Source organism: Marmota monax, unplaced genomic scaffold, assembly GCF_021218885.2.
Source record: "Marmota monax isolate L192 unplaced genomic scaffold, Marmota_monax_Labrador192_F-V1.1 WCK01_AAM20220418_F8-fsc00074, whole genome shotgun sequence".
Taxonomy (NCBI): Eukaryota; Metazoa; Chordata; class Mammalia; order Rodentia; family Sciuridae; genus Marmota; species Marmota monax.
Genome location: NW_026694232.1, coordinates 5,377,738 through 5,403,860, shown reverse-complemented (window position 1 = coordinate 5,403,860; position 26,123 = coordinate 5,377,738). Strand labels below are relative to the sequence as shown.

The following is a 26,123-nucleotide window of genomic DNA, read 5'->3' as shown; positions in this document are numbered from 1 at the left end:
ATGCTAGTTACTCAATTGCTGTTACCTGGTACTTCTGTGCAGTTATAGGGTAGAAAAATTTATAGTAATGATGCCCTGAGGTACTGTGAGATTACTAACTTCCTTTTAAACAAATAGTTTTAAAACTGAAAAAAAAATTAGTTAATTTGGGAAATCTTTAAAAAATGGAATGACATTCAAAGCCACTGTATCAAGCAGAACAAGCAGAGCTGTTTGCTGCTCATATGGCTTGTAGCCACCAGGGGACTAAGCCTGGCTTGCTGGGCCTTCCTTTGTTGGATCTGCCCACAGCTGGACTCCCTGGCTTTATTTCAGTGTAGATTTAAAAAATCAAATTCTAATTTGGAAAATATCTATTTATCTTTAATATGTGCTAAGATTCTCCATTAACTAGAATAGAAAACTCATTTCCAGACCTTGTTAGATAACAGCATATTATCTGAACAGGACAGATTTTATAAGCAGGTTGAGTAAACGACTTCTTTTATGATGACATTTGAGGGATGCCAAAAGGCTCCTGGGTAAAAATATGTCCTTTACAAGATTAGAAGTCACACCTGAAAAGAGAATTCCCAAGGACCCTCAACTTAAGTGGCTTAAGTGATTACCTTATGCGGATAAGGTAGTATATTAGCAGGGAATTCAACCCAACTCAGCATGGACGGGCTGCGTGTATGCTGCAAGGCGCTAGACTATCTTGCAGGAGACAAAGGCAAATAACAACAGAGCTTGCCCTCAGAACATTGATGGTTTGGTAGTGGAATTAATTTAATAAAATATGAGATAATCTAATTCACTCTTTTAATTTTATGAGAAGGAACTATTACCCTTATATGCCTTGCTCAGGATTACCCAGCTAGTTATGACACAAACATGTTTCATCAATTTCTACTAAAAAAAAATCAAATTCTCAGTCTATGAAAATTTTACGACTACTTTTCTTCATTATAGAAGAATTTAAACATCTGTGGAAGTGGAAAGAATTCTTCAACAAACTTTCATCGACCTACCCATTATCAGCCTATGGCAAGTTCTGTCCTAAGTACTCCCTCTCTCTGACTCCTTATCATTTTGAAGCAAATCCCAGACATCATATCATTTCATTTGGAAGTGCTTCAGTATGTACTGCTAAAAGATAAGGACTCTTAAAAAAATTTAATGCCATGATCATTGCTAACAATCTAACAGCAATTTCTTAATATCATAAAATATGTTGAGATAATATTAAAATTTCCACAAATGTCCCACAGATTTTGTGTCATGAATGTCATAAATATAATACTCAAATACCGCGAACAGGATGCTAGAAGGTTTTCACCTCTAATTGATTGATACACATTAAGTAATTCATTGGGTTCCCCTCTGTATCAAATTTTTTTTTTTTTTTTGGTACTGGGGATTGAACCCAGGGGCACTTTACCACTGAACTATATTCCCAGCCTTTTAATTTTTTTACTTTGAGACCCTTTCTTGCTAAATTGCTGAGGTTGCCTTTGAATTTGTGATACTGCTATCTCAGATATTATGGTTTAGCTATGAGGTGTCCCCCAGAAGCTCATTTGTGAGACAATACAAGAAGGTTCAGAGATGAAATGATTGGGTTATGGGAGTCTTAATCTAATCAGTGCATTAATCCACTTGAATGGATTAACTGTGTGCAGGTGACTGAGAGTGTTGGTCAGTGGGAGCATACCTTTGGGATTTATACTTTCTATTTGGGGAACAAGACCTTTCTCTACTTTTTGGTTATCCTGTCCTGAGCTGCTTCCCTCTGCTACCCACTTCTGCCATGATCCTCTGCCTCACCTCAGTCTCCAAGAAATGGAGTCAGCCATCTTCAGACTAAGGCCTCTGAAACCATGAGCCCTAAATAAACTTTTTCTTCTTATGTTGTTTTTGTCAGGTCACAGTGATGAAAAAGCTAACTAAAACAAGGCAGGACCAATACCTGACTTTTTTCTTTTATTTAAAAATTTTTAGAATAACAAGTTGGTTTCTTATCATCTCCTAAGAGGACCAAATTCCTCACCTTCTCTTAATTATTGTGACAATTAATTATACGTGTCAACTTGATAGACTTAAAGGGTGACAACATAGATGGCAAAACTATGGGTGTGTCTTTGAGGGTTGTTAGCATTTTGATTAGTAAAATGAGTAAGAAGATCACCCTCATCAATATTGGTGGAATCATTCAATCTGCTGAGGGCATGAATAGAACCAAAAGATGGCGTAAGTGTGAATTTGACTCTGAGCTGGAACAGTCATCTTCTCCTTCCCATGTAATTGGTATTCCTGCTTCCTGGGTCTTTGGACAGGAACTTATACCATGGGCTCTCCTTGGTTCTCAGATTAAATATTTGGATTGGAACTACAGCACTGGCTTTTCTGGGGCTCCAGTCTGCAGATGGCAGATTATGAAACTTCTTAAATCCTTAATTATTTGAGCCTTCATAAGTCTCTTTCTATATTTCTTTATATATCCTATTGCTTCTGTTTCTCCAGGGAGCCTTGAATTATACAAGTGTGATCGAGAACTCGTGAGATTTAAATGAATTGGATGTGTTTTTGTCCATTGCACTTATTCTCATTGATGTACAGACTTTCCTGTCTTCTGAAGGTATAAGCCCTGTGCTTAGCTCCTAAGTCCTCTCAACGTGGCCTCAGTAGTCTTCCGTAACTTCTCTGCTATCTGGCAAGAAGATATTTTTCAGGTTTATCTTGCATACTTCCCACTCATCTACCAAAATTTAAGAGGAAAATATAATATAAGCATTTCTTAATATTTAAAGATTGACTGATTGACTAGATTGAGTTCCAAGGATTTCTTCATGGTCATTAACTTTCTCAGGACAAACTCTCAGAGGTGCTGGTTCTGAATTTGAATTTGTGCTGTACAGAAGCACAGCTATTTTGATCACTCTTCCCTTCAGTGTCTGACTCTGAGTCTTGTCTGAGCCACCTTTACCAACCTTAAGGGTTGAAATTTTGGCACTGAATGTATTTCCATGCCACTCAGTTCTTCAGCAGAGATATCATCGTTTAAGAAGTGATTCATTATATGAAAGTTGTGCTATTGTCAGTCAATTCAGCAAATGTCATTGTTTTCTCTCTTTAAGCTGTTGGGTTTGACTGTACATACTCTAACAATGCACTTTTCCCATAATCACTGTTATGAATGATGTCCTCCGCCTGAAAAGATAGGCTCAAGTACTTCCCCCAATATCTCAAGAGTAGGACCCTCTTTGGAGAAAGAATAATTACACATATAATTAATTGAATTCAGAATAGGTCATATTTACCCAGTATGATTGACATCCTTGTAAGAAAAGGGAGAGTAACGTGAAGAGAAATACATGTGGGGGTGAGGGTTGGACGCTATGTGATCACAGAGGAAGAGATCAGAATGAAATTAAAATCAGAACCAGGCAGAGACAAAAGAGGATCCTATCTGGGGTCTCAGGGAGCAAGCTGATACCTTGATTTTAGACTTCTACTCTCCAGGACTGCACATTAATATATTTCTGTTGCTACAATCACCCACTTTTGGTATTTTGTTATAGCAACCCTAAGAAACACATGTAATCATCTCTATCGGTGATGTGCTATATGGACCAGTCTAATGGTTACATCAATAATAGAGGACTTTTAAAAAAAAAAGATAAATTTGATTTAGTTAGTTTGTTGTTGTTGTTGTTTTAGATTAGAAAATACACTGGTGCAATTTCTTGGTTTGTACTTAGCATAGAGTATCAGATAATTTGGGTCAAAACCTCAATTAATTGTAGTCTCGCGGAAGGAGTGTTTTGCTGGTAGGTTATCAGGTATCATGTAGAAGAAGCAGAACCAGAACTCAGAGCTCTGACACATACTTCTGGGCCTTTTATATTACATATATTTGAACCTTTTTGATTGTTGTCATGTTATTTCACTCTAGAATCTTTCTCTTTGCCTCTTTCTTTTTATCATTGCAGAGAAATTTGAATAACATACAATGCAGCATGCCTGGAGTATAGCACAGAGCTCAAATAGTCCATCTTTGTGCCAAAAAATTAAATCTCTTTGTTATAGTTACACTGATTTTGTAAAAGTGGATTTTTGTTTTACTCTGGTGTCTTTGTAATCCCTCTATGTCTCTAGAGGTCAGTGTGGCTTAAAGAAACTGTATTCTACTTTGTTTCAAATTATATTGGTTAACATTTAATTCAAGGTACTTTAATCAAAGGTGACAATAAAATGGTGGCTTAGGGAACAGAAATTAGTTCTGAATTAAAGCCACTGTAAACATTGTATACACAATAATATTGATTTTGGCACATGGAACTTTTCACTGAGCCTGTAGATTTTAATGTTCTTGGAAATAATTGAACTAATTCTTATCCTGGTTAATATGTAAAATTTCCCATTTTTTGTTTAAAAATATATGATTTACCATTCTAGAATCCTTTTAGCAAGAGATCTTTGTGCTTCTATTTAAGTCTGTTTGAATGAACACTTACGACTACTCATATTGGTTTCCTATGAAAACACCTTAAAACAGTTATATAAATGTTTTCATCTTTCTGAGTTCAATGCAGAAGAGGTTTTGTGAACTATTTGGGATGGAGAATTATCATGGGAAAACAAAACAGGATGCTATTGAAAAGTTTGTTATATCTTCTGTGAAAATCACCAACTTCGTTATCTGCCACAGCTTTCAAAATTCTTTTTCTCTCGTATTTCCTCTTCTGCCCTTTTTACTTTCTTTGTTAGGACAGTGTAAGGCTTCATTTCTGACAAAATTAAAAGATGAAATAGATGAGTTCATCTGCTGATGTGTTCATCATCCAACACAGTAATACTGAGAAGAAAGGAGAGCAGAGGAAGGAGAACAGAAGTTCATGAGTGACTCACTGGGGCAGGTAGCCACCGAGTGAACAAGTGCCCACATCTGCCACAGCCTGAACACTTCCGCTGTTACCTTTCTGTGGTTCCCTTTCTTGTATAAAGATTCCATTGCTAAGATGAAAAATAGATTGCATAGCAGAATGGAGAGAGTCGGTATAATAACTGATTAGAAGACTCAAATGTGATGGAGGCAGTGAAGAGCCATAGCTAAAAGCCTCACTATAAGACAAGAGAAAGAAAAGCTGAGGACCATGAACTCCTGATTCTTAACAGTCTGGGTCCACTTCATGTATGGGAAAGTGACTTGACATACCTTGGCATCTCTTGTGGACATTATTGTTACTCTTACCAGTATGTAGCAAACTCTTTTTGTATGCTGGTAAGGTTTCTGATTGTAGGAGATACTAAGACATAATTAGCACAGATTCTGACCTAACATTTAGTTGATGTGAAGAGGAAATATATCAAAAAATAAAAATAAAAATACAGTTTACCACAGCCTATATGGTACTAAAAAGTACCAGAAGATTTCAGAGGAGGAAGAAATTATAGAGCAGAATTGGTCAGGAAAGAAGTCCCAGCAGATACTGAAATCTGTTTATCAAACCCATTCTCTTGCTGGGCCCAGTGGTGTATGCTTGTAATCCCAGTGGATTGGGAGGCTGAGACAGGAAGATTGCAAGTTCAAAGCCAGCCTCAGCAAAAAGCGAGGTGCTAAGCAACTCACTGAGACTCTGTCTCTAAGTAAAAATAGGGCTGGGGATATGGTTGAGTGCCCCTGAGTTCAATACTGGGTACTTAAAGAGAAACAAAACAAAAAACACAAGATAAACCATTCTCTCTTATTCTGGGTCTCCCAATCTCCCTTGCAATTTTAGATGTGGACATGTAAATGAGTTCTAGCCAAATGAATATTAGCAGCCATATTCGGGCCTCATCCATAAAATCCTCCTCTATGTGATTCTCATAGACTTTGCTTTTTGCATTAGTGACACAGGAGCCAAGATTAAAGATGGCAGAAGCTATGGAAGAAACCTTTATGTTTGGGTTCCTGAATCACTGCTTGGAGGAATACTGTCTAACTATCAGGAGCACCCAACTTGGATGTTACCAGACCAAGAAACAAACTTGGGTCTCATTAAACCATTGAGATCTTGGTGTTTTTCTGTCATAGCAGCTCATGTCACTTAACAAATACAGAAAGCATGACTGGAACTACAGAAAGTGAGTGTTGAAGCATACGTAAGCCATTGATAGTCACAGAAGATGTTGAGGGCCTATCAGAGAAGACAGGTGACATGAACAATGCCAATGAAGGAGGGAATGGGCCATCCTTGGTCAGAATGGAATGTTAAAGAAGGAGATTAGAGAGTTAGGTTGTTTCAGTTTATGGAGGCTTAGGAGTTTGGGCCTCCCTTTATTGCTGAGGTGGCAATTGAAAGATAAAGGGAAGTCAGATTAAACCTTAGGATAATGCAGGTTGGTTGTTGTTTCAGTGGTGGTGGAATTAGTTCTAGGATGACTCATCTGGTAGCACTTTACGGAATGGATCAGTTGTTGGCAAGGTCAGGGTGGAAGCAGAGATTCTTCTAGGAGACTGTGGGTGAGCACCTGGGCTGAGGGATGATGGAAGGAATAAAAGCTAAGACGGAATGAAGGGGGTGTTGTAAAGCATGACTGTGGGTGACTAACTGTGGGGGTGCTGAGAAAGGAGAATAGCCTCCAGGTCTGTAGGTCTGCTCAGAACAGTGAGTAATCCTGTCATTATGAGTTTGAGGCACAAAGAAAAGAGAACATGATGTTTATTATTGTCTTAAGAAAGCAAGGTTGCATATCATATATTTTAGAAAGATGAACATCAAAATAGTTAACATAAAAATGTAGCAGTATTTGGCAGCCTCACAAATTCATTTTATCTTCCTGGGGACACAGAAAGACTACCTGCAGCAAGGTAAAAACACTTGATGTAAGTTTTAGCCCACAATGTATGGATGGGAATGGTCCATACCATTTCTACGTCTGTCCATTGAACCCTGTATTTGCTTCCTCAGCCTCTTTTCTTCTGTGCCAATCTTGGACATTTTGTGTTCTAAATGATGAACTGCTATGTGGAAGGATCCTGAGTCACCACTTGGATGAGGGCTTTTAAGAATAGGTACCCAACCTCACTGAACTGTGACTTGAGGGAAAAATTAATCTTTATTGTTTTAACCACTGTGATTTTAGGGAATATTCATTGTAGCAGCATAGCTAATCTGTCTTTGTTTTTTTCTTGGTACTGAGGATTGAACCCACAGGTACTTAACCACTGAACCATATCCCCACCCTTTTAAAAACATTTTTTTTTTTTTATTTTGAGACAGGGTCTTGCCAAATTGCTTAGGGCCTCACTAAGTTGCTTAGGCTGGCTTTGAACTTGCAATTCTCCTGTCTTAAGCTCCTATCTTTGAATAAGACATAAATACTTAGTCACTAAGTAAGCATTTTTTTTTCACCAGGGATTGAACTCTGGGGGTGTTCAACCATTGAGCCATGTCCCTAGCCCTATTTTGTATTTTATTTATTGACAGGGTCTCACTGAGTTGCTTAGTACCTCACCTTGCTGAGGCTGGCTTTGAACTTTCAATCCTCCTGTCTCAGCCTCCCGAGCTGCTGGGATTATACTAAGTAAACTTTTATGAGCATCTAATATGCTTATTGGATGGGTTAGCTTTAAAGTCAAACTTTATTCATAACATCTTCTGTTGGGATACCTCTATGACAGCAACATTCCAGTAGAGTTCAATAAACTAGAAATTCACTAAAACTTTGATGTCACCCACTTCCTGTTTACTCTTATCCTTCTGATTATTATTTTTTTTTGATCTTAGTTATTAAATTCTGGTCTTTGTGTCAGTTTTTAAATAGGAGAGTTGATGGTCTATTTTGATTTGGCCTTTTATTAAATTCCTTTTTGACAAAATTTCTCCTTAACAGGTGAGAGAGTCTTAAAATAAGGGAAACTTAACTTGTAATATATTGCCTGAGGTGGTATTGGAGGTGTTGACAGCTACAGCTTTGAGCCTCTTTTATTTTTTCCTTGGTTTGACAGCCTGCCAACCTAACAATGCCTTAACATCTGCCCATGTGCACTGGAGTTCTGAGCAGAGACAGAACCTCGCTCACCTTGGGAGCTCTGGTTCTGCCTCAAGAAGTTCAATAAACTCAGGTTTTTATTGAAATGGTTCCCTGTCTCCTTTCTTTGTCAGATCTACCTTCACATTTGAATGCTGGCTTCTGAATGTGAGCACTTGTCAAAGGATAAATTAACTTCCAAGGTAGTTTTTCCTCCTTGTAGCTGTTCTCACTGAAAGACTGTCTAGGTGGTGACCAGGTCCCATTCTGAGTGTGGAAACTGTAGGCAGACTCCATCACTGGAAACAGGACTGTTGACCTTAATTAATGTCGCTTTGTGCTTTTGTGGAAATGAAATTTTGGATGAGTTGAAAGGTGATAGCACATATACAGTTTAAACATTTTTTCCAGTGTGAAAGTTTTATGATAATAAGTACACGAACATTTAAAAATGGAAGAAGTACGCAAGAGTGTAAGAAAGAAGTGTACCTCAAAAGTGTACTGAAAAGAGAGAAATTCACTAAAACTTTGAAGTCTGTTCTATTTTTTTATCTTAATTATTAAATTCTGGTCTTTGTGTCAGTTTTTAAATAGGAGAGTTGACAGTGTATTCTGATTCAGCTTTTTGTTAAGAGGGAACTGCTGTTAATATTTTGGAACATATTAACCTTTAGTATTTGGTAGTCTTCTCTATCTTGCTCCCCCCTCACAAAATAAACCCCAAATATAGACTCAAACACAGGCAGTTTTACATAAATAGAATCATACTCCATAATTTTCTTTTTTTGGGGGTGCAGTGGGGGAGCACAGGGACTGAACCACTGAGCCATATCCCCAGCCCTTTTTATTTTTATTTTATTTTATTTTAGGTTGCTTAGGGTCTTGCTAAATTGCTGAGGCTGGCTTTGAACTTGTGATCCTCCTGCCTTAGCCTCCTGAACTCCTGGGAGTACAGGTGTGTGCCACTGTACCCCACTAAAGAATATTTATAATTTAAGTTTTTAGTCATAAACCTGACATAAATGAATTTTCAGATCAGGAAATCTTGAGCTACAAAATCAATATGTATAATAAACAATTATCACTAGTGATGGACAAACAGATTTTTTTTCCATTTTTTTTAACTATCATAAGTAATGCTGCCATGAACTCATGTATACATGTCTAAATTTATGTGAGTGGTGTAAATTACTAGAGGAACATTGCTGAGAGGAAGGTAAGCACATTTAATTTATCCAAACTTAACATTACTGTAAAGAGAGCACATCTGTTATTTTTATGAAAGCAAGAGAAAAATAAATGCAGGGGATGCCTCGATTTACAGGGACTGAGGGAAAAAAGTTCACACTTCTGTTTCACCCAGTGTAAGTGAAAACTATCTGAAACACGTGGTAGAATTTTGCTCCCCTGTTTCTAAAAGTCATTCTGTGGGTCTTGTAAATCTTTCTCTGTTATGGAGTCTTGTATTCCAGTATATGACAATCTTTGTTGTATCGGGAAATATATTAAAGTTTAATTCAAGAGGGAAATTTAGTGTGCTGGTGAGAAAGGGGAAGGATTTTATTGGAATAGAGTAATTGCACAACCCATTTGCATTCCATCCACTTCTCCTGTTGCTGCAGTGCTGTCTGTGGAATCTGTGACGACACCACAGACACACGCTGTTGGAATGGATTATGAAGTTCCCCATGAGTTCCTTTGGCTGCTTCACAAGTATTTTATTCCCAAATCCCTGTTGAAGAAAATGGTAGTATTCCATGTACTTATTTCCATATCTCTGTCCTCTCTCTCACATTAAATAAGCACTCTGAAGGCAAATTGGAAGAAGTTGGAGTTTAAGAGTATAGAGTTTCAGGTTCCAGAGTCTCTACTAGTAAGGATCATGCTAAAATATGCTATGGTAGCAGCAACATAACCATAAAATCCTTGGAGACTTAGGAGACCAATGCATAAAAGATTTATTTCTTGCTTTAAGAAGGTCTGATGTGCATCCCATGGTTCCTTATAGCACCTCTCTTCCTCATGGTGTCTCATGGATCATGCTTCTCTATTTTTGAGACCATGCCACCTCCAAACATGGCTTCCAGGATTGCTATTCTTAAATGCCTCAGCTGGGAAAAGTCAGACATCATTGTCCTTTGCTCACAGTTTCTTCTGCTAACACCCTGTTGACCACACAACCTCTGCCCAATCACATGGCAGCTGGGAGATGCAGGTTGACACCTGGAATGTTAGGAAGCACCACTATCTAGTGCAGTCAGAGCTGGTATCAATTTGTAGTTCTTACTAGTATGTGAACTTGACAAGTTTGTTAATGATTCTGTCCTTTTATTTCCTCATTTAAAAAAATATTTTGTTTTAGTTATAGCTGGACACAATACCTTTATTTTATTTTTATAGGGTGCTGAGGATTGAACTCAGGGCCCCTCATGTGCTAGGCAAGTGCTCTACTGCTGAGCACTCTACCCTTATTTCCTCATTATTAAATGGGGATCATAATACTTCTTTCCTGTGGTGTTGAAAAAAGTTAATATGTTTGAAGACACATAGCAACTTCTCAGGAATAGAAGCGATGGCCACAAGTGGTAACTGACCCAGGAAGTGAACATAATTGCCAACCAGGCAACTGGGGCAAAGAATCAAGGAATACTTTGAATTGACACAAAGGAGTGGTGTACAGCAGTTCAGAGTTTACAAGGGAAAACTTCATGGTAGAGAATGCTTTTGAGCAGGGTTCTGAAAGATGTGCTCCTTCTCTGAAATCTCCGGAGAAAGAGGGATCTTGGCAGAGACTAAGGCATCAGAGAAAAGAAAGCTAGTGCTTTTTGGTGAGTTTTGACCTGAAAGGAAAACAAATTATGAGAAAATGACAAGAAAGCTGGGAAAGGTTATTATGAGTAATATATGCTTTGTAAACAAATCACTCCAGTCCTGGTTTTATGATTTTGGGAGTGTGCTCTTCAGCCAGGTGGGGAGCATGCCCTTCTGAGTTACAACCACCTCAGGGTTTGATTCTCCAGTCCTGAGTAGGGGATGAAGCAGCTCTGCAAGTGGGTGTCCAGCTCTCTGACAAGAAGTTGGAAGCACATCAACAGGTAGATTTATTTAAACTTCTTCAAAGGAAGAGAACTTTTTTGAGCTCAGCTATGGGGATAAATAAGAAATTTCTCTGCTTTTGGAAGCAGCCTGATCTATGGCTCTCTTATCTTTTATTTCAGAGCCCAGCTTCTCACAACTGTACCTGTCCTTTGATTTGGGGGACTTGTGAAGTCTTCACTCGTTGGTTTGCTTGACTCATTTTCTTCCTTGATTCTTGGAACCTGTTTATTTTCCTGATTTTGGGGTGCTGCACAATTTTTGATGAGAAGTCCTCACCAGACTCCTGTCTCAAAGGAACCCTTTGACCAAGCCAAACCCTGAACTTGCAGCTCCATCCCAGGAACTGCTCACTTTGCTCCTCCCTGTTTTGGGGAGACAGACTGATATGAGGCCTGTGGGATGGCACTTCATATTAAATGCCCTAGGGCCCTAGGGCCCGGCCTCCCATGTTGAGTCATGATTGTCACTGGTTGCTGCAATGATGTCTGCAAGATCCTCAGCCTCTTTGTGTCTCAGTTTTCTCATTTGAAAAATGGGGATGATAATATTCCTGGCCTCTGGGGGGTTGTTGTGAGGATTACATGAGGATTAAATTGAACAAGTAAAAGTGATTAGAACAGGGTCTGGTGAATAGGAAATGCCTAATAATTTTCATCTCTTATTATTTATTATTTATAATAAGGGTGCCCTTGGAGTCCAAGGAAAGAAACAATTAATTTGGCTCAGGAGAGCCAAGAAAAGCTCCACAGAAATGATGATATTTGAACAGAATTTTCATCAGTCAGTAATTTCCTGGAGATTCTGTTGGAAGGGAGGGCAATCTAAGAAGAGAGAAAGGCTGATGCGCAGACTCAAGTATGAGAGAAAACACGAAGTGCACTGTGCGTGGAGCCCTGGATGAAGGGTGGAGGGTGGAGAGTCGTGGCAAGAGATGGAAGTTGGAGAGTTGGGACAAGGGCAAATTGCTAAAGATTTTCATGCTAAACCAGTAAATTGGTGCTTTACTCTCAGGCAGCTAGAAACTAAGGATGGTCTTTGGGCAAGGAAGTGATTATCATCAGGTTTGAAAGATTCCACTGGTTGCTAGGTGTGGTGGTGCACCCCTGTAATCCCAGCGATGCCGGAGGCTGAGGCAGGAGGATCAAAGCTAGTCTCAGCAACATTGAGGCACTAAACAACTCAGTGAGACCCTGTCTCTAAATAAAATACAAAATAGGGCTGGGGTGGGGTCAGTAGTCAGGGGCCCCTGAGGTCAATCTCAGATACCAAAAAAAAAAAAAAAAAAAATCCTACTGGTTGCCAGTGACAGATTGACTGAATCTGTCTGGAGTGTTGGCAAGGAGTCCCCCTGGAGAGGGTATTTCATTAATCCATGGGGAGAAGCCCTGGGAGAGTTTTATAAAATTTGTCATTAATAACAATGGTGCTCCTCTTTCCTTCTTCCTGTTTGGATGTGTATGAGGTTTTTGTGCTTATTTGTTTTGTTTTTAGGTTTATTTTTTTGCTCCAAAAACACAATAAAAAAATAAAATAAAAACAGTCCTTCTTATACTGGTAACTTAGAGCATAAATCTTTCTTTCCACCCCCACGCTGCATTAGTCAACTTGAAAACCTTTATGCAGCCCATGCATTTAAATGGGTTAAAATATATTGGACACAGTGCTGTAGCTTTAACTATGCATGAGCTTCAAATTGCCCCAGAATTCAGTCCTTCCTCTGCTTCACTTGTCACATCATTAGCAATATCCCCGGGTGAGTGACCTAGGGTTAAGGATTAAGCTTAAAAACCATCTCGGCGTTTTTCTGCTTGCATTGGTTGGACTTAGACTGAGATTTCATTAAATATTTAATTTTATTTGGTTTGCTGCAGGGTAAAGTCTAAAAGAACTCTGAAAGGTTCTTTTTTCACAGTCCACCTGTAATTCTTGTTGTTCTCAAATGGAAAGTTCCTTCTTTCCAATGCACTATTATCTCAAGAGTTTTACTATCGGATGCCCTAACTCGAGCGTTTGGAATTATGTTACCCGTGGAACTAATCCATCAAGAGCTTTGTGAAAGCCTTACCCAGGCGTGAAGAGTTTGTCCACCTGGAAGTTTAAGTCATGTTGCCTGTCTGAACCTTCCCTTCATTTATAAAGCTCATGTTATTTTTTCTTGCTCTGCATCTCCTGAAAAAGTGGCAAAGCTACCTGTGGTTCTAAAAATTACTTTTCTCAGAGCAGCTAGAGCAAAGATCTACAAAGTGGGAAGAAAAGCTTGGCAGAGATTTTATTTTTTCCCCAAACACTTTTCTGTTTAGCTGAGAAAAAATACTCTGCTCTTGCCATGTAATTCAGCACACCTTTCGTTAATACTGAATAAATGGTTTTTAGAGTTGACCGGTTCGCCCCTCTTTGAAACGTTCCTCTTCGTTAAATGTTCAACACAACATGAATAGTAATCAGGTTTCCCTTTCCTTTGTCCTTTTGTTTTGAGTTTTCAGAGGAGGGGAAGGTAACTGGTGCTTTGTCTAAAAATGCACCCCCACCTGGAAGGAAACTAATTAATCTGATGAAATGACTTCTAGAAGTTTCCCCTCCCCTTCTCTGTGGATGGCTAGGTTTTCCAATGTTTCTGAGGGAACTCCAGCTCACACTGGGGATTTCTCTTTCCTGTAGCATCTTCATAAATCTCTCCAATGTGCCAGAAAGATACAAAAAATCAAAGATCTTTCCTGCCTCCAAAGCCACAAGGGTTCCCACTTAATTTTTCTTTTCTTTTTTTTTTTTACATATATATTGCATTTCCTTTAGAAAAGAACTCTCAGCTTACGGGCTGCCAGCCTCTGGAGGGTTCTAGAGGTACAGAAGAGATCTCTTCAGATATTTGAAAGCCCATCAAGTGGAGGAAAAATTTAGCATATTCAGTGTACAGCTCTGAGTGGTAGGACTGGGATAAGTAGGCCAGAAAATGTCAGGAGGAAAAACTTCCTCAGTGTGCTCTGGAGGTCTGTGAAATGCTGGTGGATGCCGGGGTTGGCATGTGGAAGATCATAAGGTTAAATGCGTTGGGAAGTGCTGCACTCATGCTGTTAAACAGATTTGTTTTTAAATCAAGGCTAATGTATATTATACGTACCTAAAAGGAATATAATATATGCTTATTTGACCACAGAATGGTTTTCATGGAGCAAGTCAAAGAACAGATGCTCCTCACTTAGAGCTCGAAGAAAGTAGTCTGATGCCTAAATGAAAATAGGTTTTACTGTATTATAAGTTAAAGGCTTGACTGCAACCGAGCCATCAAATGCAGTGGAATGCTACTCACAAATATAAATATCCTTGGGAGTCAGTTTATTTGTAAGGCAGTAAGTAAGGGTGAATATCCTTGAGGTCCTTAATGGCTCTAAATTGCTGCAGGTGGCATCATAATGGACCAACCCTTCTGCCTGTTGAAATGCTTACCTGGCCCCCACTGACAGGTTCGTAGGTATGGTGTTCATGCTTGTTCAGCATTCATCAGCAGACCACTTCTAGAGCCTTACTGAAAACTTGCAGACCTCTCTCTCTTTTTGGGGGCAGGAGCACCAGGGATTGAACTCAGGGGCACCCAACCACGGAGCCACATCCCCAGCCCTATTTTGTATTTTATTTAGAGATAGGGTCTTGCTGAGTTGCTTATGGTGTCACTTTTGCTGAGGCTGGCTTTGAACTTACTATCCTCCTGCCTCAGCCTCCTAGGCTGCTAGGATTACAGATGTTTGCCACCACTCCTGGCCAGATGTTGTCTCTTCTGAAGTTGCACACGCTGTTGTCACTACTATCTGTTATTCACACAATGAAGTTGACAATAGTTCTAATTGTACTGCTAGGTATTTGGGGCTTACTGTACTTACCAAGTGACAAAAGATTCATTCAAAGAATTTATATTATTAGAATAAGGCTATTATGGTGATGATGTGGTGACTCATTTTAGTTTGGAATTTCACAGGTTAGTGGCATTTGTATTTAACATCCATAAGCGTTGAAAATTAAATATTATGGTATATTTAAAACTGTTTTTTTTCCCAGTCATATATGATGGACTTTTAGAAAGGAGAAAGAACATGGAAAGTAGATGTTTTATAAAAAAGGCCTCTTATCTGTTCATGTAAGTCCTCTCCAAGTGCTTCTGAAATGACTTTTAAAAATAATAGGTATAACGAGGAGGAATAAATGAAAATGATGGAATTTATAGAATTTGGACCCACAGATATTTGAACAGGATGGAAGGACTAAATGTCAAGTTCTACATTTGGTTAAACAACGTTTGGAGGTGCATGTAAGGGGAAATATTAACTTTGCCTCACTAATTGTAAGAGAGAATGATTTTAATTAGCACCAAGTACCATAAGTGTCCTGTACGTCACCAAATTAGGTTGTACTTAGGTTCAAGAGGAAGTCTGATCGGTGACGCAGAGAGATGTTTATGTTTGGTGTTCAACCCATCACTGAGCAGTTTGAACTGTCTTCTTGGCTATTACGTGTTAAGAAGACAAAGCAAATCTCAATGTATTCAGAGGAATGAGACCAAGATGATGAAGGGTCTTCAAACTGCTGTAGCGTCAGGCATGATAGCATATGCCTAACGTCCCCGTGACTCCAGAGGCAGGAGAATCACAATTTGGAAGCCAGCCTCTGCCATTTAGTGAGATTCTATCTCAAAAAATAAAAAGGGCTGGGAATGTAACTCAAAATAGAAATCCCAGTGTTCCATCCCCAGTACCACAAAAACAAAACAAAACATCAAAAAAAAAAAAACAAAAAAACTGTGCTATAAGAAAGCAAGGTGAAGTTTCATGGGTTACTGAAACTTGGGAAAAAAATACCATTTTTATGGGTCATGACACCTGCCTTTAAATGCTCGAGGGTCGTCAGAGGTATGAATGGTTAGACTCTTATGGACTCAAAGGGTGGAATTTGACCAGCAGATAGAAGCTCTCAGGCAACAGATTATAGCTCTTTTCAAAATATTTTGACAGACATTTTCAGAAATGGAATGAATTGGCACAAAAGGGGCTAAGTTCCCTTTATTAGCTGCCTCCATAGTCTCTAGTTAGAGTCTGGGAAGTAAAAGGTTCAGAGCATACAAAACATCCCTTCCAATTTAAAAATTTTGTGTTCTTTAAGCCTTGCCTTGGTGCACTGCTCATTATTACATGATAATCAAGAAAGTTAATATTTCCCCTTACATGCACCTCCAAACATTGTTTAACCAAGTGTAGAACTTGACACGATTGGGAGCAATCGTGGAGGAAAAGTACCAAAAAATAGCATGGGGGTGAGATACATGAGCCTACACTTGGACATGATGGGACTTTGCTGTGATGTACCAGAGGGCCATTCACCCACTTTATGGTGGTCCACCCACCCATAACCAGGGGTCAACATGGGAATTGATGTGCCTAAACCTTCTGGGGCATGTGAGTCAGCTTCTAGAAGAGTCAACTAAAGGACTGCTCTGCCATCTAGGCATATACTTAGGCATCTCTGTTCTTCTACATATGGTGTCATAGCATTGAAATAACTCATGGGACCTTCACTTTTTAAAGCAAGCAGATATTAAGCATCTCTTACTTGCAAGACAGGCACTACCTAGAGGTTGATCTTGCTTCATAGGGTTATGTAGACAACAATTTATACTTCTAATTTCTTCAGGAATTATTTTCAGTCTGGTTTCTATTCACTGGGCATTCTGAAAGAAGAGACTTTTGTTCCTTCAATGAAGGAATTTCATAGTGCCCTGATATACTTCAGAAACATGTCTTCTAGGAACAATTTGTGACAAAAGGAGGGTAAGATAATACATGTCTAGTTCCTAGTTGAAAACATTGAGACAATAAGGAAGTTATTGAACTGGCTGCATTAATTTATTGCCACATACAGCAAATATTATAAATGAAAATGATGTATTTGGTAGTGTTTGGCAGCATGGAAAGAGAATTAGCTCACCAATCACTTTCTTTGTGGTTTACATAGGCCTGGATCATGTATTCACCACAGGCTCTGAGTGACACTCCAAAGAGGTTGGAATTAAAGTTGAAGAATGTGTATTTTTTTAAATACATATATTTTTAGTTGTTGATGGACCTTTATTTAATTATTTACTTATATGCAGTGCTGAGAACTGAACCCAGTGCCTCACATATGCAAGGCAAGCACTCTACCATTGTGCCATAACCCCAGCCCAAACATTTGTATTTTTATTGGACTAAGTGTCTATTGCATGTGGATCAGTGTGTTAGTGACCTGAATTTAATCCTAGGAAAATATTGTATTGTGAAATATGCTTTCTTTTATACCTTCTTCCCTTCTTCCTTTCTTTTCTCTCAGTATCAGTATCATCAGTATCATCCAATATTTATGTCTTGATTGCTGGGTACAAAATACAGAATTAAGTTTAGTGCTCATTTAAAGAAAGGAACTTACTTATTTATGATAGCTAGTTTATGGTTCTCTCATATTTCCAATGCTCAATGTTTTATGTCCATTTCACATGAGTCTTAATATTTTATATTACTTCAAATTCTTTTTAGAAATAAGCAAAATCTGTATGAAGTATACATTTTAAAAAATGCAGTCCAAAAGATATCATTAATAGATGATACAATTTACACTCTATAAGTATTGTTGAATGTCTTAAGCTTTATATTTTATACCAGAGAATTGGGATAAATTTAAAGAAAATTTATGAAAATATTAAATATGATTTAAAACAAAGACGAATGCCATCTGCTTTGTGGTTTTTTATTAACTGGAAATTTCTTTGATAGGGAGAGGGTTTTTCTAAAATAAATACTTTGACTTTGTCAGTCCTCCCAGCCTTCAAGATAAACATACATAATCATCTAATTGCAGATAGTTCTTCAAGTTTAGATCTACTACATCCTAGGCAGGGCCAGAGATGTTAGAGGGACATATGGGATATCATGAGATAATTGTAGTCTATATATCCAGATAGGAGGCTGGCTTAATGTAGTCCAGAGAAGATTGGTGGGATAACCCGATAAAAGTTTTATAGCTGGAGAAGGAATCTAGTTGAGGTGGGGAGATCCACATTTACTTTGGAGTCATTATCAAACTTACTTGCACATTGAAATCACCTGGGAAGCTTTAAGAACACTCAAGTCTAGGTAAATGGGGAAGAGGAATTAGAGGTGTCATAAGTTTTTCCTCAGGTGGAGTCCCCACCCCCCACCCCCGCAGCAGAACTGTCTAAATCATTGCTAGCTTCTGTAGGATGTGAAGTTGCATTTCAAAGGGTTTATGAGTAGGATTCATTCATTCATTCATTCTTTCTTTTTTTGGTGATGCTGGGGATTGAATGCAGGTCCTTATGCATGCTAGGCAAGCACTCTACCAACTGAACTATATCCCTAGCCAGGGATTATTTCTTTAGAAGGACATGAGTCACTAGTCCTTACAGGTTTCCTAGATATGAATTTTTTTCCCCATCATTCACTAGCAATAGAACTCTAAGTCAAGTTATTTAAGTTATTCTCCTTATCTGTATCCATATATTAATTAATACCAACTTCCCTAGGTTTTTATTGTAAGTATTAAATGATACAATATTGGTTAACCATGTAGAAAATGACTTGGCACCTGGAGAACATGAAGTCAGTGGATCTCAAAATGTGGTCCCCCAAGAAGAAGTATCAGTGTCAAGTAGGGACTTTTAAAAATTGGAGATTCCATGGTACTATCATAAACTTACTTAATCAGAAACTCTGGGGCTGGGGCCATGGGACTATCCTCCCCCTCCCCCAACCCTAAGCAGCACAAAATGGCATCATTATCCATTTGAGGGGAGAAACAGTAGGCAGTAAGCTGATCCTTAGGGGCAACTCCTCCACGGTGAGAACCATTGCCAGGCAGAAAGCAGCTGTATGTGACTAGCTTGTGGATGAAGTGTCTAGGTGCATCCTGGTCCCAGATGAAGGCTTGTAGGGACTCTTGCAGTCCTTCTTAAATGGCAGTTTTGCAACAGACTTGGGAGTTTTGTGCCCTCTGGTGTTGAAACAGTGACAACACACCAACAGCAGATTTGGATTTAGGTTGCCATGTAGGGTGCTTGAAATAGTGACCACAGGCTAGGGGGTGGGGTGGGGAGGGGGTAAGCAACTTGTTTAGATTTCAGCAAATGCAGGTACAAGCAAAGCTAGATTATGGGTTCAAATACTTAAACCTTCAATGTGCAATGTTATCATTTACCAACAAGCGTGAAGAACTTTCAGAGGACCGTGACCTTAAATAACACACAAAATGAAGCACCAGAAATCAACTATAAAGCGATTTGATATGTACAAACTCTTGGACAGAGAATTTAAAAGGGTTGTTTTATGGAAACTCAATGTAATTCAAGAAAACTCAGAGAAACAATTCAGTACTTTATCTAAGAGACCTATCAGAGAGTTTGAAGTTATTTTTGAAAATCAAGCAAATATTTAAATTGAAAATTACACCAAATGAAATGGAAAACCTGATAGAAGACATCAATAGCTCAATGGATCAAACAGAAGAAAAATTAGTGAGCTCAAAGGCTATCTGATAATACATAAAGGAGAATAAAGATAAAAGAATGAAAATGGATGAAGGAGGCCTTGAGACAGTATTTGGAGAGCAAATACATTTTACTGGGATTCAGGAGTGGCCTGAGAATGTCAATGGGGAGGAAAGCTCATTCAAGTAGATCTTAACAGAAAGCTTCCCAAACCTAGAGAAGGATATACAACTTCAGATTCAGGAAGGTCAAAGGTCACAAGTTTCAGACTTAACCAGATCTACTGCAAGATATTTTGCAACCAAGATGGACAAAGAATGGATTTTCAGAACAGTAAGAGAAAAGAATCAACACATAAGAGTGTTCCAATTTGCCTAACAGCAGATTTCTCAGCAGAAATCTTTCAGGCCCGGAAAGAATGAGATTAATTTTCACAATGCTGAAGTATAAAAACTGCTAACCAAGAAGTTGTACTCAGAAAAGCCATTCTTTAGAAGTGAAAGGGAGACAGACATTCCCAGACAAACAAAACTACTAGAATTTATCTCCATTAGATCTATCCTACAAGAAATACTAAAGGGTTTTCTTCAAACTAAAAGAAACAGACATTAATAAAAATAAAGAAAACATGAGAGGATAAAAATTTACAATAACTAAAGATAAAGATAAAGATGATAAGATAAAGATGATATAAAAAGATGTAAAATAGTATTTCAGAATTTCAAAATGTGGGGAGAAATGGAGTGCACGTTTAAAAAATTTTTAAATATTTTTCTCTTATTTTTCCTCTTCCCCCTCAGCTTTATAATCAATGTTAAGCTGCTATCATTGAAAAATAGCTTGTTATAATCAAAAAATATATTTTTGTAAGGTTCATGGTAACCACAAAGCAAAAACCAATAATGGATACCTGCAAAATAATAAAGCAAGGAGTCAAAACACTATTAGAACAAATCACTTAACCATAGAGAAAGCCTATTAAGAGAGAGAAAGGAAGAAGGTAGCTACAACAAAGTAGAAAACAAGTTACAAAATGACAGTAGTAAGACCTTGCCCATCTATAATTATCTTAAACGTAAATTGATTAAATTCTCCAATTAAAGGAAACAGTTACTGAATGATAAGACCCAACTTTTAAGAACAATAAGACCTAATTCTATGTTGCTTACAAGAAACTATCCTCACTTCCAAGGACACAGACTGAAAGTGAAAGGGTGGAACATGATATTCTATGAAAATCAAATTCAAAAGAAAGCAGGAATAGCCAGGCTTATATTAGAAAAAAATAGACTGTAGATAAAAAGCAGTTAAAGAGACAGGGAAGGCCATTAAATAATGATAAAAGGGGGTCAATGCAGTAAGAGAAAATAGCAATTCTAAATCTGTGTCATCTGATGTCAGAATGCCCAAATATATAAAGCAAATATTAATAGACCTAAAAGGAAGAGAAAGACTCCTACACAATGATGGTAGGGGACTTTAACAACATATGTTCAGCAATGGACAGATCATTCACAAAGAAACAGTAGAGTGGAACTGAATATACTTCAAGAAAATGAACTTCAGGAAAACAGAAACAAAGACCAAATGATCTAATAGATATCTATAGAACACTTCATCCAGCAACTACACAATAATGCTAGACAAAAAGCTACTAGAATTTATCACCATTAGCTCTATCCTATAAGAAATACTAAGAAAACAAGTCAAGTTAAAAACCAAAAATAAACCAAAATGACCAGGAATACAACCCATTTCCCAATAATAACCCTGAATGTTAATAGCCTAAACTCATCAATCAAAAGACATAGACTGGCAGATTGGATTAAAAAAAAACACCAACAATATGCTGCCTTCAAAAGACTCACCTCATAGGAAAAGATATCTATAAAATAAAGGTGAAAGGTTGGAAAAATACATACCACTCACATGGATGTGCAAAGAAGCAGGGGTTTCCATCCTCATATCTTATAAAGTAGACTTCAGACCAAAGTTAGTCAAAAGGGATAAAGAAGGACATTTCATACTGATTAAGGGAACCAAACATCAATAAGACATAACAATTATAAATATATATGCCCAAATAATGGAGCATCTATGCTCTTCAAACAAACTCTTCCTAATTTTAAGAGTCAAATAGACCTCAACACAATAATACTGGGTGACTTTAACACACCTCTTTCACCACTGGATAGATCTAAAAAAAAAACTAAACAAAGAAATTATAGAACTCAATAATAAATCAATAATTTATACATAACAGCCATATATAAAATTTAGACATAACGGCCATATATAGAATATTTCATCCATCAACAAGTGAATATACTTTTTTCTCAGAAGATCTAAAATAGATCATATGTCACAAAGCAACTCTTAGCAAATACAAAAATGTAGAGATACTATCCTGCATTCTATCAGATCATAATAAAATAAAATTAGAAATCAATGATAACATAAAAAATAGAAGCTACTCTAACACCTAGAGACTAAATAATGTGCTATTGAATGAACAATGGATAGCAAAAGACATCAGAGAGGAGATTAAAAAATTCATAGAGGTAAATGAGAACATTGATATAACATATCCACCTCTGGGACACTATGAAGGCAGTACTAAGAGGAAAGTTCATTGCATGGAGTTCATTCCTTAAAAGAAGAAAAAGTCCACAGATAAATGATCTAACATTATATCTCAAAGCCCTATAAAAAGAAGAACAAATCAACACTAAAATTAGACAGGAAATAATTAAAATCAGAGCTGAAATCAATGAAATTGAAACAAAAGAAACAATTAAAAAAATTGACAAAACAAAAAGTTGGTTCTTTTAAAAACTAATTAAAATTGATAAACCCTTAGCCATGATAATGAAGAGAAGGAGAGAGAAAACTCAAATTATTGAAATCTGTGTTGAAAAGGAAATATCACAACAGACACTAAAGAAATACAGAAGATAATTAGAAATTATTTTGAAAATTTGTACTCATAAGATAGAAAATATCAAAGGCATTGATAAATTTCTAGAGTCATATGATTTGCCCAAACTGAATCCAAATTATATACACAAGAAAAACAGATCAATTTCAGGCAATGAAATAGAAGATGCCTTCAAAAGCCTATCAACCAAGAAAAGCCAAGACCAGATGGCTATATACCTGAGTTCCACAAGACCTTTAAAGAAGAACTAATAGCAATATTCCTCAAATTATTCCATGAAATAGAAAAGAGGGAACACTTCCAAACTCTTTCTGTGAGGCTAGTATCACCCTGATTCCAAAACCAGACAAAGACACATCAAAGAAAGAAAACTTCAGACAAATCTCTAATGAACATAGATGCAAAAAATCTCAATAAAATTCTGGCAAATCAAATAAAAAACATATTAAAAAGAGTGCACTATGATCAAGTGGAATTTACCCCAGAGATGCAAGTTTGTTTCAACATATGGAAATCAACAAATATAATTTATCACATCAATAGACTTAAAGATAAGAATCATATGTTCATCTCAATAGACGGAGAAAAAGCATTTGACAAAACACAGCACCTCTTCATGTTTAAAACACTAGAAAACCTAGGGATAATAGAACATATCTCAACATTGTAAAGGCCATCTGGGCTAAGCCCCAGGTCAACATCATTCTAAATGGGGAAAACTTGAAAGCATTTCCTCTAAAAATTGGAACAAGACAAGGTTGTCCTCTTTCACTACTTCTGTTAAACATAGTCCTTGAAACACTATCCAGAGCAATTAGAGAGATGAAAGAAACTAAAGTGATACAAATAGGAAAGGAAGAACTCCAACTAACACTATTTGCCAACAACATGATTCTATACTTAGAGGATCTGAAAAATTCCACTAGAAAACTTCTAGAACTAATAAATGAAGTAGCAGGATATAAAATCAACACCCATAAATCAAATGCATTTCTGTACATCAGTGATGAATCCTCTGAAAGAGAAATTAGGAAAACTACCCCATTTACAATAGCCTCAAAAAACAAAAATATTTAGGAATCAACCTAAAAAAGGAGGTGAAAGACCTCCACGATGAAAACTACAGAATTCTAAATAAATAAATTAAAGAAGACATTAGAAGATGGAAAGATCTAACTTGTTCTTGGATAGGCAGAATTAATATTGTCAAAATGACCAAACTTCCAAATGCACTATACAGATTTAATGCAATTCTGATCAAAATCCCAATGATATTTTTCATAGAAATAGAAATAGCAATCATGAAATTCATCTGGAAAGTAAGAGACCTAGAATAGCCAAAGCAATCCTTAGCAGGAAGAGTGAAGCAGTGGCATCGCTATACCAGAACTTAAACTATACTACATAGCAATAGTAACAAAACAGCATCCTATTGGCACCAAAATAGACTGGTCAACCAATGGTACATAATAGAGGACACAGAGACAAACCCACATAAATACAGTTATCTCATACTAAACAAAGGCATCAAAAACATATATTGGAGAAAAGATATCCTCTTCAGCAAATGGTGCTGGGAAAACAAGAAATCCTTATGCAACAAAATGAAATTAAGCCCCCATCTTTCACCATGCACAAAATTCAACTCAAAATGGATCAAGGACTTAAGAATTAGACCAGAGACTTTGTGCCTAATAGAAGAAAAAGGAGGCCCAAATCTTTATCATCTCAGATTAGGCCCCAACTTCTTTAAAAAGACTCCTAAAGTGCAAGAAATAAAATCAAGAATCAATAAATGAGAAGGATTAAAATTAAAATACTTTTTCTCAGCAAAAAAATAATCAATGAGGTGAAGAGAGAACCTACAGAATATTAGCAAATTTTTACTACAGGCACATCAGGTAGAGCACTAATCTCCAGGATATAAAGAACTCAGAAAACTTAACACCAAACAAACCCCAAATAACCTAATCAATAAATGTGCTAAGGAACTGAACAGACACTTCTCAGAAGAAGATATACAATTGATCAACAAATATTTGAAAAAAAATTCAACTTTGCTAGTAATTAGAGAAATGAAAATCAAAACTACTCCAAGATTTCATTTCATTCCAGGCAGAATGGCAGTTATCAAGAGTGCAAGCAACAATAAGTGTTGGCAAGGATGTGAGGGAAAAAAGCACACTCATACATTGCTGGTGGGACTGCAAAATGCTGCAACCACTCTGGAAAGCAGTATAGAGATTCCTTAGAAAACTGGGAATGGAACCACTATTTGACCCAACTATCCCATTCCTCAGTTTATACCCAAAGGACTTAAAAACAGCATACTACAGTGACACAGCCACATCAACATTTATAGCAGCACAATTCACAGTAGCTAAACTGTGGAACCAACATAGATGTCCTTCAATAGATAAATGGATAAAGAAACTGTGATATATATACATAATGGAATATTACTCAGCATTAATAGAGAATAAAATCATGGCATTTGCAGGTAAATGGATGGGGTTGGAGAATATCATGCTAAGTAAAGTAAGCCAATTCCAAAAAAAACCCAAACAAAACAAAGGCCAAATATTTTCTCTGATAAGTGGATGCTGATCATAATGGGGGAGGGGCATGGGAGGAATGGAAGAATTTTGAATAGGGCAAAGGGCGGGGAGAGGAGGGGAAGGGTCCTGGGGGTAGGAAAGATGGTGGAATGAGACGAACATTATTACCCTAGGTACATGTATGATGACATGAATGGTGTGACTTTACTTTGTGTACAACTAGAGAAATGAAAAAATGTGCTCCATTTGTGTACTATGAATCAAAATGCATTCTGCTGTCATGTATATCTAATTATAACAAATAAATTAATTAAAAAAAGAAATACTAAAGAGCGTTATTCAAACTAAAAGATGTTTCTTCTCAACTGTACATAGAACATTCTCCAGGATAGATCATGCGGTATGCCAAAAATTTAAACAAGGTTAAAAACAACTCAATAAATTGAGACACAACTAAAATTGTATCAAGTGTTCTTTCCAACCATAATGCAATAAAACTTGAAAAAAGAAAGACTTTGAAAACTATGCAAATACATGGAAATCAAACAACGTACTTTAGGAAAAAAAATCAATGGATCAAAGAAAAAAACTAAGAAGGAAATTAAAATCTTTTTGAAACAAATGAAAATGGAGATACAACATACCAAAACTTGTCAGATACAGCAAAAGCAAGTACTGAGAAGGCAATTCATAGCAATTAATGCTCAGGACCAGATAGCTTCACTGCTGAATTCTACCAAACATTTAGAGAAGAACTAATACAAATTCAAATTATGAATCCATCAAAAGATTAATCCACTGATAAGTTGGAGCCCCCACGGTCTAATCACTTCCTAAATGCCCCACCTCTGAACATGCTGAATCCTTACTTGGGATTTACCTGTTGTAATGATATGGTAGACTTAAATAGTTCTGTAATCTACTTGTGGGAGGTTCGGGCACTGGATAGCAATTAAGTTTGAGAAGTCATTCAGATCATGCTCAAAGTAATCTTAATTTAGGATGTGCT

The 26,123-nt window shown here is 37.2% G+C and overlaps 1 long non-coding RNA gene across 1 annotated transcript in view; it reads left to right on the top strand.

Annotated features, from left to right (window-relative positions):
• LOC124108355 (uncharacterized) overlaps positions 1-26,123 on the top strand; it is a 42,472-nt gene that overhangs the window by 3,350 nt on the left and 12,999 nt on the right. The gene's annotated exons all lie outside the window — the stretch shown is intronic.